At 43.7% G+C, this 16,513-nt stretch overlaps 1 protein-coding gene across 3 annotated transcripts in view; it reads left to right on the top strand.

Annotated features, from left to right (window-relative positions):
• Positions 1–16,513, top strand: part of ITGA3 (integrin subunit alpha 3) — a 123,535-nt gene that overhangs the window by 18,504 nt on the left and 88,518 nt on the right. The gene's annotated exons all lie outside the window — the stretch shown is intronic.

Below are 16,513 nucleotides of genomic sequence, written 5' to 3'. Positions count from 1 at the left end.
TATGTCCCCTTACCTAAGAATAAGCCCCAGTTGAACTCTTTGAGACTTACTTTTGAGTAGACATGCATAGGGTTGTATTGAAAGGTGCACTCTTTTTTTTCCTTACTGTTTTCTCATAGAACAACAGGTAGGCAGAGTTTCTAATTCAGCATTGATTTTTTTTTCATTGAAGTTTGGCAGTTCCCCAGTCTGCTTTTAATTAAATGTCATGGTTTTTGGTTCCTTCTCTTGGGATGGAAAGTTAAGTTTATTTCTGAGTTTCTTGCTGGTTAGCAAAGGGACTTTTAAAATTAGCATATGTATGTAAATGGAGAAGTCACTGGTTTGTTTTTTTCAGACATGCTGCAATTCACATCTGTTCATGCTATTCAACATGTCAGCTTTTAGATTTAGCTGGAATTTATCTGTTTACAGACTTGATGCCTGTTTTTGTGTGTGTTTGAGAGCTATTTGTGCCCTATTGTGTTGGTTTCATATACCGCAAGTGGCCTTGTGTGTACATTTTCCTTCAGCCCTTTCCTTCTGAACCAAGAAGTTATTGAACTCTGGGAAACTGCTGCCATTTAATAACTGAGAATATATTCAGGGTAACTTGAACTTGCTGCTAGTCAGTGGCCCCTGATAACACTAGAGTAGGAGTCATGAACATGGTGCCCATGGGTACATTGTGGCCCCAGAGGGTTTCCCTTGTATCTACAGGGTCTCTTCCTCCCACTGGAATTGGTCTTGAAAGAAGCATTCTACTGTAGCCAATATAACAGGCTGCAGCACGTGCTTGGTTGTGGGGTATGTGTGGTAGCCCCAACAGTTTCTCTGCAAATGTGCCCAGGGGCTCAAAAGGATGGCAACTCCTGTACTGAAGCAAATGTAAATCTATCCAGAGCACATTGCAGCTTATCGCTAATCAGCAGCTCGAGACAATTTACTGGGGAAGAATAGCGCAACTTACTACAACATACTTCTAAGCGAAACAGAATGGGCAGATAGTAACTTACTTAGGAATAAATCCTTACTATCCCAAACCTGGGAGTTAGTTTAATTCAGAGCAATACAGTTTTTGCCTGGGGTATGTGTGTAAAGATGAGGCTCCCTTAACGCTTGCTGGGTGTGCCCCTGGGTAAAGGGCACACCTGCCTCTCATGAATGCTGCTTCCTTCTTATGTCATCGACAGCAGACAATGAGTGCTGGCGCAGCAAATGCAATATGCAGACACATGGATCTGTTGGACATCATTCAGAAGAAGCGGTGTGCTGCTTTCCCACATAAATGTGTCTGAATTAGCTCACAACACAACAGGAAAAAATCATTGCAATATCAGTCTAATTCTAATTCATTTCAAACCATAATACGACAATCCAAATAAATATTTCATTTAGATAATTTGGAGATTCATTAAAAATAAGCTATCATTAAAACTCTTCAACTGTTATTAGTTGGCTAAAATATGTGTACTCTACCAGTGATCTGGCATCATTCTTTATGTATGGGCCACATTTACCATTGCAGGGGTGGAGGGGAACCAAATGACTAACAATAAAAAAAATTTTTTTTTTAAAACATAGAGATCTTTAAAACAATAGCCATTAAGAGCTGTAAAACCATACCTCAGCACAGCGGAGGTATCAACCTGGCAGGTCAAAAGCATGCTGCCATAGAAGCATACTTTTGATTTGCTGGATCTTTGCTATCCAGGGGAAGGCCAATAGAGAGGGGGGTAGACTCTCTGGGCAGAGATTTCCAATTTTTTTTTTCTGAATGGGCATATGCTGAACTCTCCAATGACCCTTGAAATAAATGCTTGAAGCCAAGGCAGATTGGTTTGGTTGACTTTTATGCAGTGGCCTTTAGGGACTCTCTCCAGGTAGCCAAACTTGATGTCTTGGTGTCAAGCCATATCAATGTAATATGCCATTTTAAACCCTAGAAATGCAGCTGGGAGCCCCCCCCATCAAAAAACATGAATGATACCTTGGTGCTTTTAACTTCCCTTCCCCATTCTCATCCCACCCCAGTTCTGATTCTAAAATGAATTATCCTTCCAAATGCCCAACCAATGAAATACATTAGAATCCTCATAAAGGCTTGGGAATGGCTAACTGCTTATAGTCCCCTTCCTCTCCCTCAATCCTCACAGGAAGCTGCCTTATACTGAATCAGACCATTGGAACACCTATCTGAGAACTGACTACACTGACTGGCAGCTGCCCTCCAGGATTTCCGATGGGGGTCATTCCTAGTCCTACATGGAGATTCTGGTTATTGAACCTGGAACCTTCTGCATTCAAAACATGCGCTCTACCACTGAGCCACTGCCCTTCCATTTCAATATAAACCCATTCTGCAGCTATTCAGTATATGTCCTATATGACTACAGGCCTTTTCCCCTTAGGGAGTCTGACAGTATAGCCTGTGGACAAACCTCTGAGCCATGTACAGGCTGTCTGGACTGGAGAGTGCAAATCCTAATGGCATGTGCCTATGTGTGTTGAGTTACTTCTCTCATTTCTGGATACCGGTGTAGGACAATGGCTGTGGCCATTGTTAGGATTTAAGTTATGAAGTATTTATTTATTTGGCTTAAGAATGGGAAAGGAAATGTCTCGTCACATCCCTCCTTAAACAAGCAGACCAATCTGCTGGCAGCGCTCCTTTGAAAAGTATGGTGTGGCTGCCGTTTAAGTTTCCCACAATGCCTCAGAGCGACACTATATGGAGGGTGTGGTGGGAAATAAAAATGGCAGCTGCCCAATCCTGAGCATCAGATAACTTAAGAGGAGGGGTCTAGGGCATGTGCCAGTGGAAGTCCCTGCCAGGGGCCCAGCAGCTGCCTGAGGATGTCTCTTAGTGATGCTGTGTCTGCGCATTGTTCCCTGTTTGGGAGGGTTGTACCTTGCGATTTGGTATCGCTGTATTTGGAGATGCAGGAAGCAACTGACCACAAGAGGTAGTGATGGCCACCAACTTGGGCAGCTTTAGAAGGTGGTTAGACAAATTCATGAAGTATATGGCTATCCATGGCTATTAGCCATGGGCTGATTGTTTTTTTTGTTTTTACTACCTTCAGGGTCAGACGCAGCATGTCTCTGAATGTCAGTCACTGGGGAGAGTGCTGTGACGCTCATGTCCTGCTTGCAGGCTTTCCACAGGCATCTGGTTGGCCACTGTGACAACAGAGTACTGGGCCAGATAAGTTTTTGGTCTGATCCAGCAGGGCTTTTCATATATTCTTCACGTCCCTTTGGGGCATGTGAATCAGAGGCTCTTGGCTTGGTTTTCTTTGCCTTCCTTACCGCACGTGGCACACCGGTCTTGCTTTATCCCTCTGGGTTTGTTCTAGCAAGCACATGCCTTGTCTTGCAGATGTTTCCCTGCGGTTCATACCTTCTCATTCACTCCTGCCACTTGTCTCCCTCCTGCTAGGCAGAGAATGATCTAGATGTAATGCAGCTAAAGGGTTGGTAACGGAGGGCCAATTGATGGGGAGCCGTTGCTCTAAGGCTCCAATCCTACACCTACTTACCTGGGAGTAAACGCAGTTGAGATCAATGGGCCTTACTTCCAAGTAGACACTTACAAGATTGCCCTGCAAGGCAAATTTAACAATCCGCTCGCTAGAACCCCCCAAAGCTTTAGGATTTTTCTATTGGGAAGGAGTCATTGGGGAGTTCTTGCTTGAGGTCTCTTTCTCATGTTAATTGTGAACTGCTTGTATATGAAACACGGCAGGGTAAAATCTTGTCTTAATTCTCTTCATGGCCAGCTAACTATTCTGTCGATTTTGATGCTGACATCTAAAAATCTGAAATTTTCCTCCAGCCTTGCTAAACAGTCTGTCCCTCTGGCTTTTGTTATCTGTCATCCGCTTAGATTTTTTTATGTGCATTTTCACAAACTTACGAAGCATCGAGAAGAAATACAGGCATGTGCAAAATTCTGAGAGGTTAAATGTAAAGGTATTGTCCTCATTGAAAAGTGCTGAGGCAAATGTGATTATGGAAAGCAGAATTAATGAAAACTCTTTCTCACCCTAGGACAGCAGAACTTTATTTCATATACTTTCATGACATTTTTGTCTCGCTCTTCCTTCACCCCCTGCCCATTTTGTCCTTTATCCTGGTGATGTGGGCAGCTGATTGACCCTAGATTAGCCAGAGAGCTTCATGGCTTCAAAAGATTTTAATCTGGGTCTTCCCAGGCCTTAACCACTATGTTTGCTGTCTAGTGTGCTGCTTCCAGATCAGTCCTGGAAAATCCCAAGCGGTATCATTTCCAGACAGTGGCGGCACAAAGGGGGGCGAGAGGGGCAAGCCCCTCCTAAACAAGAAGCTTGCCTCCCCATTTAGTATATTTTACCCACCTAGAAATATACTTTGCTCCTTCTGTGCCCCCTCTGAATTATTTTTTCTGGTGTCTGTGCCCCCCCGACCTTTGTGTGTATGTGTGTGTGCTGTTGCTGCTTCTAGATCGTTCCTGGAAAATCTTAAGCAGTGCGGGTTCCAGGCTTTCAGGAGCTCTTGAGCAAAACTCCCCCAGTAGCTCCCTCCCTCCCTCTCACCAGTTGCCTCACTCTGGGCCCAATCCCCAAGAGGGAAGTCAGGGGTGTAGTCATCCAGGGTTGTAGGGGGTTGTAGACCCCTTCCTTTTTTGGGAGCAGAGTCCCAATGTACAAGCAAATCAGCATGAAAGGGAGCAGGGTAGCCATTGAGAAGAGTCTTCTCACTAGGCTAACATGCTTCCTTGTTCTTTCATGCCGACTGGAGCCAATTGGAGTGAAAAGAGGTGAGTCAATCACTGAGAAGACTATCCTCAGTTGCTAACACATGCCTCCCCTTTGATGCTGATTGGCTCCTAGGAAAAGTGAGACGTGAGATTCATGGCAAAGTATCTTGGGCTCCCAAAGCTTGGCTTGATTTCAGAATTCTTAAAATCAACGTTTCTGGCAACATTTAGCCCCCAGAGAGATTTGCGGTGATGGTAGTGGGCTATGCACACAGCAGTTTTATTCTGGTTCAGTAATTCTGTAATTGCAGAAGAGATGGTGAATCTTGGGGCCATGGCTGTCAGGAGGCGTGGTGTGACTATCATGAAGGGACCCTGCACTTCTGAATTTGCCACTACACTACTAGGAAAGGCCACTTGCTCCTTCTCCCACCCACCTCTGCTTTAACTTGCTAGGGGTCTCCTTCTGGACCAGAGAGGAAGGAAGGGATGGCAATGGCAAAAGGAGCAGCAGCAGACTCAGGGCAAGCTTTTTTTAAAACGTGCAGCTGGACACCAAATGTGGAGTTTGGGGGGAAAAAGTGAAGTTGGGACGCTGATAGTGTGCATTTTGAAAAATGGAGTAAAAGTTAGACACATTGGGTGTATGTATGTATTAAGTGCGTAGATAAAGGGCCATGCCAGGGATAGCAGGTACATATATTATATGAGGGTAGAATGCACTTAGTTTCCGTACTTTAAAAAAACTGCTCCAACCATATTAAAACACCTTCCTTTGGGCCAGAACCTCTTATTTACCTTCATCTTTGGGCAGGTAATAGTTCATCGTATCCTGTAAAGACCCTTAAAATGCTCCTGTTTGTGCACCTGTTATTTATGAATCTTCCTTAGTTTAGTACCTGAAAAAAATGAAATGGACTGCCTTCAAGTCGATCCCGACTTATCGCGACCCTATGAATAGAGTTTTCATGGTAAGCAGTATTCAGAGGTGGTTTACCATTGCCTTCTTCTGAGGCTGAGAGCCAGTGACTGGCCCAAGGTCACCCAGTGAGCTTCATGGCTATGTGGGGATTTGAACCCTGGTCTCCCAGGTCGTAGTCCAACATCTTAACCACTACACCACACTGGCTCTGAGTTGTCACTACATAGTAGATAAGAACTACTGATTCCTGTGGAAAAACTACCTCTGATACAGCAAGGAGCAAAGGTCATTCAGCTTTTTATTTTATTTTATTATTTTTTTAGTGTGGGTGTTGCGACATTCGCACCACACATTTATTCCACTATTATTCCACTTTAAACAGACACAGCTTCCCCCAAAGAATCCTGGGAAGTGTAGTTTGTGAAGGGTGCTGAGAGGAGACTTCTATTCCCCTCATAGAGCTACCATTCTCAGAGTTCTGGGAAGAGGGACTGATAGTATTAAACCACTCTGAGAACTGCCTCCTAACAACTCTCAGCACCCTTCACAAACTACACTTCCCAAGATTTTTTGGGGGAAGCAGTGTCTGTTCAAAGTGGAGTAATAGTGGAATAAATGTGTGGTGTGAATGTGGCCCGTCTGGTGAATTTGTGCATTTGTGAAAATCTGCAAAGAGGCAGGTACAGCAACCCTGACAGACGGCTGTCCAACCTCTGCTTAAATAACTCCAGAGAAGGAAAATTCACCATCTAGTTGAGGCAGGCTGTTCCACTGTCAAACCATTCCACCTAATGTTTAGGCAAAATCTGATTTCCCTGCTATTTATTTATTTATTTATTCATTCATTCAAAATATTTCTGAGCCAGCCTTCATGCAGTGTACAAAAGACATAAAAATTATTCAAGCAAAGTACCAATACAATAACATCCCTCATGATCATTTACAGGCAGAGAGACAATAAAAGACTATCGAAACTGCAAGTAGACCAATACAAAATAACGCTTTTAGAGTCCTTAAAAATGTCTTAAGCTGGCACTGAAGTGTCAGCACCATATGTACCTTTTTGGAGAGGTTATTCCCATTGGTTTTGCTTTTGGAGCCAAAGAGAACTACGTTTGCTACATCTTCTGCACAACAGCCCTTCAGTGCTGGCATTGGTGGTAGGTGTGAGCCCCAATGCCTCTTGGTGGTGGTGGTAGGGAATTAAGCTGAGCCTAACTGCCAAAAATTAGTATGGGTAGAGCAAATTGGCAGAAGGAAACAATGGAGGTGGTGTGTATCTTCTCAGCCTGAACAAATGGATACTTTTGCATATTCACTTTTGCACATTTTAAAGGTCTCGTCTCAAGGCCTTTGAGGAGTGTTCAGAAACTGCAGCTGGTACAAAATGCAGCAGTCAGACTATTGTCTGCCATGCCCTAACTTTATCGACCATATCACATCGGTCTTATATCAACTTCACTGGTTTCCAGTTTGGTTTTGAGAAGAATTCAAGGTTCTGGTTCTTACCTAATTTAGGAGCAGGATATTTGAAAGATAGCCTCCTTCCATATCAGCCTGCCTAGAATCTACAAATCTTTTTCAGAGGGCCTGTTGTATGTCCCACCACCAAGAGAGGCTAGGTTGGTGGATCCCCAGGACAGGGCCTTTTCTATAGCAGCACCCCAGTTGTGGAACACGTCCCCCCCCCTTTCCAGGTGCTCAGATTGGCCCCATTTTTGCCTTGCTTTAGAGTGGGTTGTAAAACTGTTTTGTTCCACTTGGCTTTTGTTGAGTTTTAAATTCCGCTCTCTGGCTTTATTTTAATAATGGCTCAGCTTTTAATTGATGTTTTGATTTGGATTGTTTTTTAATTATTGCAGATTGCCTTGTGGGCAGAAGCAATTTTAAAAATATTTGTAATAAATGCTATTATTATTCATGGTTCTCCAAGATGAAGTGGTAAATGACTGTCTGGATATACCACTGCAGACTGCAAGTGGTGGCTCACATGTCTGAATTATGCCCCCCCCAATCTCCTTGTATGTATGAAATAGCATAGGGAGAAGAGATCTAGCCTAGCTTTCTCCCTGACATGCTCATTTTCTATCTGCAAGAATGTGCCTTTTTTCTTCTTTGGAACATTCAGTCATCAATTTTTCTCATTTGCAGTCTGAAATGGCACAGGTTTGTCACCTTGCCTGTGGTTTGTGAGAACTACACTGTTCTAAAAGTAACATGGAAAAATTAACTCACAAGGGAGAACCATTGTGGTATAGTGGTTAAGGTGTTGGACTACGACCTGGGAGACCAGGGTTCGAATCCCCACACAGCCATGAAGCTCACTTGGTGACCTTGGGCCACTCACTGCCTCTCAGCCTCAGAGGAAGGCAATGGTAAACCCCCTCTGAATACCATTTACCATGAAAACCCCATTCATAGGGTCACCATAAGTCGGAATCGACTTGAAGGCAGTCCATTTCATTTCGTTTAACTTGCAAGAGAACAGGAACAGCAGGCATTTGCTAGCACAGTTCTATACATGTCTACTTAGAGGTGAATCTCATTCAGTTTAATGGGGCTTACACCCAGGTAGGGGTGGGCGAATCTGTCAGTTTCAGTTTCTCTCACTTTTTCATTTTTCCAGTCTTAAATCCAGTTCTTCCCATTTCCACAGCAGTTTGTGTTATATTTTTCAAAAAAGCCATCATGAAAATTCAGCAGCATTTTATTTCTCCTAACATTCTCCCATGTTTGTATGCAATTTTGCCTAATAGACACATTTTTGCAAAGCAATGTCCCCTAATATGCATTTTTGTATGTTATTTACCACTAATGTATGCATTTTTATGCACACTTTCCCACAATATCTGCATTTTTGTACATATTATTTGTCGGGGAGCTGCATTGCAAAATTCAGATAAGTGCAAATTTTGAAGGACGGCCATGTTTCGGTTCTCCTATTGTTCAGAAACTGCAAATTATATGGGTTTACCTTTAACTGTGAACTGAATCATTTTTCTCCCCGATTCCTACTCCCAGGAAAATAAGAGTAACTCTGGGTCTTTTTGGTTTTGAATTGACACATTTTTTCAGGTTGATTAATCCAGCATGATGACCCAAAAGAATTTCTTGCTGTGACTTTTCACCCATGGCCATTTTGGGCTTATTCCTTTAAACACAAAGGCCTAACCTAGTGCAGATTCATCCTTGAGCATGTCGAGGTGTGAGGTTCTCATGGACCTGTTAACATTCTTGTAGTTTTTTGTTGGGTTGGCTAAATTCTATGGTGCTTTACAAAAGACCTTTTCAAACCACCAGATTTTTCCTCTTGATTAACTAACTGCCTCTCTTCGCTCAGGCCTCCGTTCCCATGGAGACGTGTATTATGTTGTTTAAAAGGCAGGGGTTTTTTTTCTTCCTTACTTAACCTTGGTATAAATCAAGGCTAGCTTCACTAATGCTAAGTGTACTGATCTTGTAGATTGTGTTTCAGTCAGTGATTTGTTTGCCTTCTTCTGTTTTACTGGGGCGGCCACATTCGGTTGTTGATGGTCAGAGCACGGTTCCTCTGCCTTTAATAGTGGTCTTCAAGGCAGGAATTTAGTAACTAAAGCTTTTCCTGGAGATGGAGGTGACAGAGAAAGCCAGCACCATTTCCTGTGCTTCAGGCAGATGTTAAAAAGACCCAGCAACTCTGCCAAAGAAAAGAACTGGCAACCCTGATTATTTCACATTTGGCATCTAGTGGGAGGGGAGACTATTTCCACTGTGCAGGTATTCAGAATAATTTTGCTTCAGACAGGGTTCCCCACCCCCAGCCATAACTGGGGATTGAACCTGGGACCTTCTGTGGACAAAACCATCTGTTCTACCGCTGAGCTATGGCCTTTCCCCAAAGGGAAGGGGCGATAGCTAGGTAATTGTGGCTTGCTCAGAAGACCTGGTTATTGAAGGAATCTTGTTGTTTTTAGTTCTAGGATTAAGCCATAAAATAGTTGATGGGGATCCTGTGGCCCTCTAGGTGTTCCTGGACTCCAACTCCATCATCCCTGACCATTGGCCATACTGGCTAGGGCTGATGGGAGTTGAGGCGTCCAAAAACATCTGGAGGGGTGATAGGTTCCCCATCCCAGCTTTAAAACATAGTAGTAACAGAGTTTCTGAGTGTATGCAGAGTGCCTTCCCAATGCCTCTGAAGCGACCCCAGCCAGCCTCCATGCATCTGGGATTAACAGTGAAGGCTTCCAGGGCAGATGTCATGGCTCCCAAGAAGGACTGAGCTCCAGTCACCTCTCAGAGACCAATTTTGCAACAGCCTCATTTTATTGCATATCCATCTAAGTTGTGACATGCAGCTACTCCTATTGCCAGTTTTAATTTCTGCTTTTCAAAACAAACTTTTTAACACCACCAAGGCAAAAACAGTGGGAGAGGAGGGAAAAAAACTGATTTCTTGGCTTCCACATTTCTGAGGCAGCTGGAGGGTCTCCCTCTCTTTCTTACCCACTTAAGAAGGATGTCTTGTGCCCTGGAGAGGATTTCTGACAGCAGCAGCTGCAGGGCTTGAAAAGCATCTGTGGAGACATTCCAAAGATTCACTTGCAAAGCTCTTGATGAAGTTTAGGGCTTCTCTGTCAGAGAAATGTTTTTCTCATTTTTCTTGAGAGCAGTCCCTCAATAGGCAAAAAGGCAAAGGAGGCAGCTGTGTGTGTGTGTGTGTGTGTGTGCGCGCGCACGCACGTCGAGAAAGTTTGGAGATGAGAATTGAGTGGCGTGTTAGGAAGTGCGGGATTTCCCCACTGGCCAGGTGTTTGCGTTCTTAATGCGGTCTGATGCTAAGAGAGGAACAGCCCAAGAGTTTAATTTCATCCAGAGTTTATCCCTGGGACCAGTTTTGAATGCATGGGAGTTTTGCTTTCTCCTGAACTAATGGGCTCAGGCTGCATAGATGCTATACATTTAAAACACACACAGACACACACCCCAGAATCCCAGGATTCTTTGGGGCTGGGGGGAATGTGCTTTAAATGTATCGTGTGTCCACAGTGCGTTGTTACTTAAAAAATAACAACAGTCTTGTGCCACCTTTAAAAGCTAACACATTTCTTAGAATCAATCATTTCTTGAAGGACTAGCAACAATGGATATTTTGACAATGGTTTAAAATGACTTAACCTACAGCTGCAGATTTTTCAAATGTGCACGCGCACACACACACACACACACGGCTGTATGTGTGTGTATTATATCAATATGTATTATATTAGTTTTCCTTCTAAAAAAAATCTTAATTTAGTATTTATTATATAATATGTATGGACGGAGATTTGAAAATGGGGTGAAACCCCATCAGTTATTAAAGCCTCAGGTTTTGTGGACTCTAGTGTCTAAGGTCCCACAAGGCTTAAGTCTGCAGTTGCAAAATCAGCCAAGACATAGTTTCCCCATTAGTCATTGCTCCTTAATACCTTTTTGCCATCCTTTCCTCAAGGAGTTTAAGACAGTGTACATGGTTCTTCCTCCCCCTCATCATCACAACAACCCTATGAGGTAGGTTAGGTTGTGAGAGAGTGGCCCAAACTCACTGAGGGAGAGTTATGTCTCCCTGGGGATTTGAACCCTATTCTGACATTCTAAGCACAATGCCACAGTGACTAACTGCCTTTCTGAGTATGTGTAGTCTGGGTATCCTTCTGTCCCGCATTGAGCATGTTCTGCTAGCAAAGTGGTCCCTGGGAGACAAAGTTCCTTCTGGGAGTTCTTGAAGAATGCTCCACACCCTTGAGAGAACGATGGTGAATAAAGTCCAAAGGGCAAGAAGGTTTGTTTGAAAAGTGTTACTCTGAGTCTCTCCTTTGAGAGGGGATAAGGCTGGAGAAACCCCTGTGCTAAAAGGCAGATATTTTTTACTGCTATGTGCTCAATACTGCGTGACTGATGCAAGTGGGTTCATTTGGGCTGGGTTAATGGGGATCCATATTGTGCATTTTTCAAACTGTGAATCTGGAGCAGAACTGAAATCCCCTTTCCCCCCAAAATAAATCCCACTTTTATATGTGGCAATGACAGGTCAGGAGTGACAGTCACACACCTGTCTAGCACAATATAAAATGGGGGGACGGGACCTGTTTCCCTCCTAGGGATGGGAGAACAATTCAGTTCAGTTCTTATTTGAAGGTGAACCTATCAAATTTGCATTCTCTGGAATAATATGTGAAACAAAACACAACCATCCTTTGAAATGTGTCTCTGAAACTTTGCAGTGCAGTTCCCCGGCCAAGCCATGTGCACAAAAATTGATATACTGGGGTCAAGTGAGCATATATTTGTGAAAATAAAATACAAAATGCATTAGATTATGGGGAAATGCTTTGCAAAAACGTGTATTTTATGAAATCTATAATTTTGTATTTCCCAAGAAATGTATCTCATATATGTTTTGTATATTTTTTAAGACTTGCAAATTTTTGTAAAATGCATACATTTTATACGTTTAATATTGTGTTCATACCATACATTTGTATATATATTCTCTGTATAAAGGTTTTTTAAAATGTGCATATAAGGCAAAATTGCAAACAAAACATGTATTTATTAGGAGAAATTCACATGAAAATGCTGACCAATCTTCATGAGGATTTTTTTAAAATCAGCAATGTGGAGAACTGAATTTAAGATTGGAAAAATGAGAATCTGACAGACAAAATGAGCACATCCATCCATCTCAAGGCCCTCCTTATGCTGTTGGACTCCAGCTTCCATCAGCCCTAGCCAGCATGGCCAACGGTCACAGAGTATGGGAGTTGCAGCGGAGGAATGTCTCTGGAGGGCCACCAGTTCCTCTCCCCTGGTACAAGGCGTACGTTGCTTTCCTGTTATATATAGCCCCAAGCACATTGCAGGTGCTGACTAAATGAGGGGATAGAAATACAGTTTGCAAAGAGAGGGATCTGGCACAAATTTGCAGGCGGTTCTGAATTTTGCAGCATGTTTATGCAGAGCCTGGCCCACTGGTCCTTCAGAGTCTAGACACTCTTGCCAGGTGAAGCTTTTATGACCAAGAATGGGACACTGTGGCGGCCTTCTTGATTGCAAAGGCTTTTCTATTAGTAACATTTAATGGCTCCTGTAGTAGCAGCAATTGTTGGATTCCTTTAGAAAGCACCATTCTGGCTCCTTCAAGAAGCTGTTTGCTTTGACCCTTGCAAAATTAACAGACCTTCCCAGCTGAAAAAAAGTTGCATGCTTCCTTGTTAGGTTTCTTGGATGGGATCTAGGATCTAAGCACAAATCAAAAGGAACAGGTGCTTGGAAAAGGTGCTGCAACGCTACACTTTGGACTAATGATAAAAGCCGATAAATTGATGACTCTTGGTTGCTGCGAATCCTGGAAAGGGAGCTTTGAAGAGAAAGCCTCCCTCCATCACTATCCTTTCCTCCTTAATAAGGAGCCTAGATCGGGGTTTTACAACTGAGCTGCCCAAAAAATAAAAAGCCTTGATCAAAGTTTTGAGGAGCTGGCTAACATTTCAGAATTCAGGAGGCTTAGCTAGAAGCTGCTGATCTTGAAGGTTTCTCCATGGTAGCTGCTCCATTAGGGCAAATGTGACACTGCCCCACCATCCTGCTGTCAGCCAGTCTCCACCTGCCTGCCTTCTTACTTGCAACAACCCAGTCCAGGAGGTGGGCACTGACTGTCAGCTTCCTTTTGTTTAGTTTCAGTGTTGCCCTTGTAGAATTCAGCAGGGAAAAGGAGGATGGGGGCAAGGTCGGATTAAGCTGAGGAGGGCCCCTAGGCTGATTGGTGTTTGGGGGGCCCTATCCCCATGCTTCACCTACCTTTCTGTTGTTTTTTGCAGTGCGCACAGGTTTGCCATCAATCAAGATGGTGGCTGAGGTTTCCCTAAGGAGCTGAAGCCTCTGTCACCATCTTTGTAGATGGCAGCAACGCGCGCGCTTGTAGCACGCATGCGTGCCATCAGCCAAGATGGTGGCAGAGGCTTCAACCCCTTAAGGAAACCTCAGCTGCCATCTTTATTGATGGCAAATCTGCGAGCTGCAGAAAACGGAAAGGTAGGTAAAGCGGGGGGATGGCGGTCCGTAGATCGCGGAAGGAGAGAGGAAGGCCCCCTGTAGTTCCAGGGGCCCTCATGCCAGTGCCCCCGGGCCCCCAAGAGCTCTGGGCCCCTAGGCTTCAGCCTACTAAGCCTAATGGATAATCCGGCCCTGGATGGGGGATGAAACTAGAATGGGCTCTGTCTGTCATTGGCTCTGGCTCTACTTACTGCTGGTCTCTCTGCCTCCTGCCCTACCTGTCCCAGTGGGAACCAGCTACCACTGATCTGACTCGAAGGATGGAAGAGTCTGTTTCTCTTCTGGATTTTTTTTTTTTTACAATAATTCTGTTTCTGCATTAATCTGTGACTTAGGAAACCCTCTCTAAACGCATATTTAAATGCATATGTTATGTTTAAACTGCTGAGAACTATGCAACATACAACATTCTCAGAAGTGTGAAATCTGGTGAGTTTGATCACACACTAGTTGAAGAGCGGATCAGGTAGTTTTGTCTAGGAATCATTCCTTAAGCGTCCCTATTGGCACATGTACCCTGCACACTTGTTTGCCAGTTTCCCATAACTGTGAGTGACTACCTGTGCTTTGCATGACTTACTTACCTCTTTGACTTGAGCTGGGATTTGGGTTGTGGATTTTATGCAAGGCTATAATAAAAAGAGGAGCATCATATCCTTCTTCAACTCTGTACTGGCTTTCTGCTGATGGGATGGTAGTCCAAAACATCTGGAAGGCACCAAGTTGGTAAAGCCTGCTATAGTATCGCCCTCCTTTATTATCCAGCCTTGATGTGTCTGTTTCATGTTAATTTCAGATTAGTGCTGCAGTGAGACAGATGCACATCTTTTTGTTTAAAAGTGACCTTGACCTTGTCATAAATCCTGTTACTTACTTTTAAGGCTCAATATTAGATTTAGGTTTGTTCCATTTGTAGCTTCAAATATGAACCAGGGCTTCAGTTACCCTTTTGCAATATGCACCTGGCTTATCTTAACTAAACTAGCAACAGTCCATAATGTTATGCTTCTGAATTTGTGTACCTTGCTTATCTTAATTCATTTATGGCACAATCTCACCAAAGTGAAATGCCATTCTTTTCCCCAAATTTCATGGTGAGGGTTAAACCTGTACATTAGAAAGATGTTTTAAAAAAATCTTTAGCTTTTGACACCCTGGCAGAGCACTCTTCCAAGATGTACTAACTCAGCCCTGGCAAGGGTCACTGTCTGCTTTTCTTTAAGTGGCAATTGTTCCAACAGTCTTTGTTTTCTGGTCCCTTTTACAGTTAAGCTACTATTTCCGTTTTTGTCTTTTGGGGATGACGTGATTATTAGTGATTATTACTATTGGTCTCTCTGCCTTCCACCCTACCTATTAAGAATTGCAACAGTTGCCATTCTTCATGGTTCAACTCCCTTCCCTAGGAAAGCTAAATCCCTGGTTAGGTAGAACCCTTTTGGTTCTAGTTTAGCCTTGTAAATAAGCTCATAAAAGTGACTAGCCTGCTCAAAAAATGGAAAAAAGAAAAAGTACTAGCCGGCTGGGGATTGGTAGAGGAAGGATGGAGAATTCCATCTCTCCTCTGGCAGCCTGCCTGGCTTCCATGCTGGGCACAGAGGAAGGATGGGGTGTTCTGTTCCTCCTGCCCAACCCCCTCACTCACCTGCGTGAAATTCCTTGTTGCCTACAGTTACCAGCCTAGCGCTTAAATGTAAGATTGCTCTAGTGCACACACCAGAGAATGTGTGTCCACAAAACAGTGCACAGCTTTTGATTTCATATTCTAAAGCTGGCACATTTATGCTTTGAAGTTGATAAATTATAGGGCAATCATTATTTTCCTTGTTTTCCTTTAAACCAGAAGTGGGGTACCTGTGTCTCTCCAGATGTTCTTGGACTCCCCCATCAGTCCCATCCAGCTCAATGGTCAGCAGCGAAGGGATCTGTAATCCAGTAACCTTTGGAGGGCCACAGGTTTCCCCATCACCGATTTAAACAAAGAACCATAACTGCCTCGGCTTTTAAAAATCACTGCAGGACATGCTACTGCAAAGTATAAATGCACGCAGTGTGCAAGAGAAGGAGATGACATTTTAATTGTGGAGAGAGCTCGCAAAGCGATCCTCGACAGTGTTGTTATAAATGTGTCCCTGTTTTCAACTGTGAAAAGTTTATTGGTATGAGTTTGTTGCCATTACTTGGTTCATCTGAGAAGGATCTTGGAATTGTCGTTGATCATAAGCTGAATATGAGCCAACAGTGCGATGTGGCTGCAAAAAAGGCAAATGCTATATTAGGCTGCATTAACAGAAGTATAGTTTCCAAATCGTGTGAAGTATTAGTTCCCCTCTATTCAGCACTGGTTAGGCCTCATCTTGAGTACTGTGTCCAGTTCTGGTCACCGCATTTCAAGAAGAACATAAGAACATAAGAAGAGCCTGCTGGATCAGGCCAGTGGCCCATCTAGTCCAGCATCCTGTTCTCACAGTGGCCAACCAGGTGCCTGGGGGAAGCCCGCAAGCAGGACCCGAGTGCAAGAACACTCTCCCCTCCTGAGGCTTCCGGCAACTGGTTTTCAGAAGCATGCTGCCTCTGACTAGGGTGGCAGAGCACAGCCATCATGGCTAGTAGCCATTGATAGCCCTGTCCTCCATGAATTTGTCTAATCATCTTTTAAAGCCATCCAAGCTGGTGGCCATTACTGCATCTTGTGGGAGTAAATTCCATAGTTTAACTATGCGCTGAGTAAAGAAGTACTTCCTTTTGTCTGTCCTGAATCTTCCAACATTCAGCTTCTTTGAATGTCCACGAGT

This window comes from Rhineura floridana, chromosome 11, assembly GCF_030035675.1.
Source record: "Rhineura floridana isolate rRhiFlo1 chromosome 11, rRhiFlo1.hap2, whole genome shotgun sequence".
Taxonomy (NCBI): domain Eukaryota; kingdom Metazoa; phylum Chordata; class Lepidosauria; order Squamata; family Rhineuridae; genus Rhineura; species Rhineura floridana.
The sequence above is the reverse complement of the archived record's forward strand: the minus strand, read 5'-3'. Positions and strand labels throughout refer to the sequence as shown.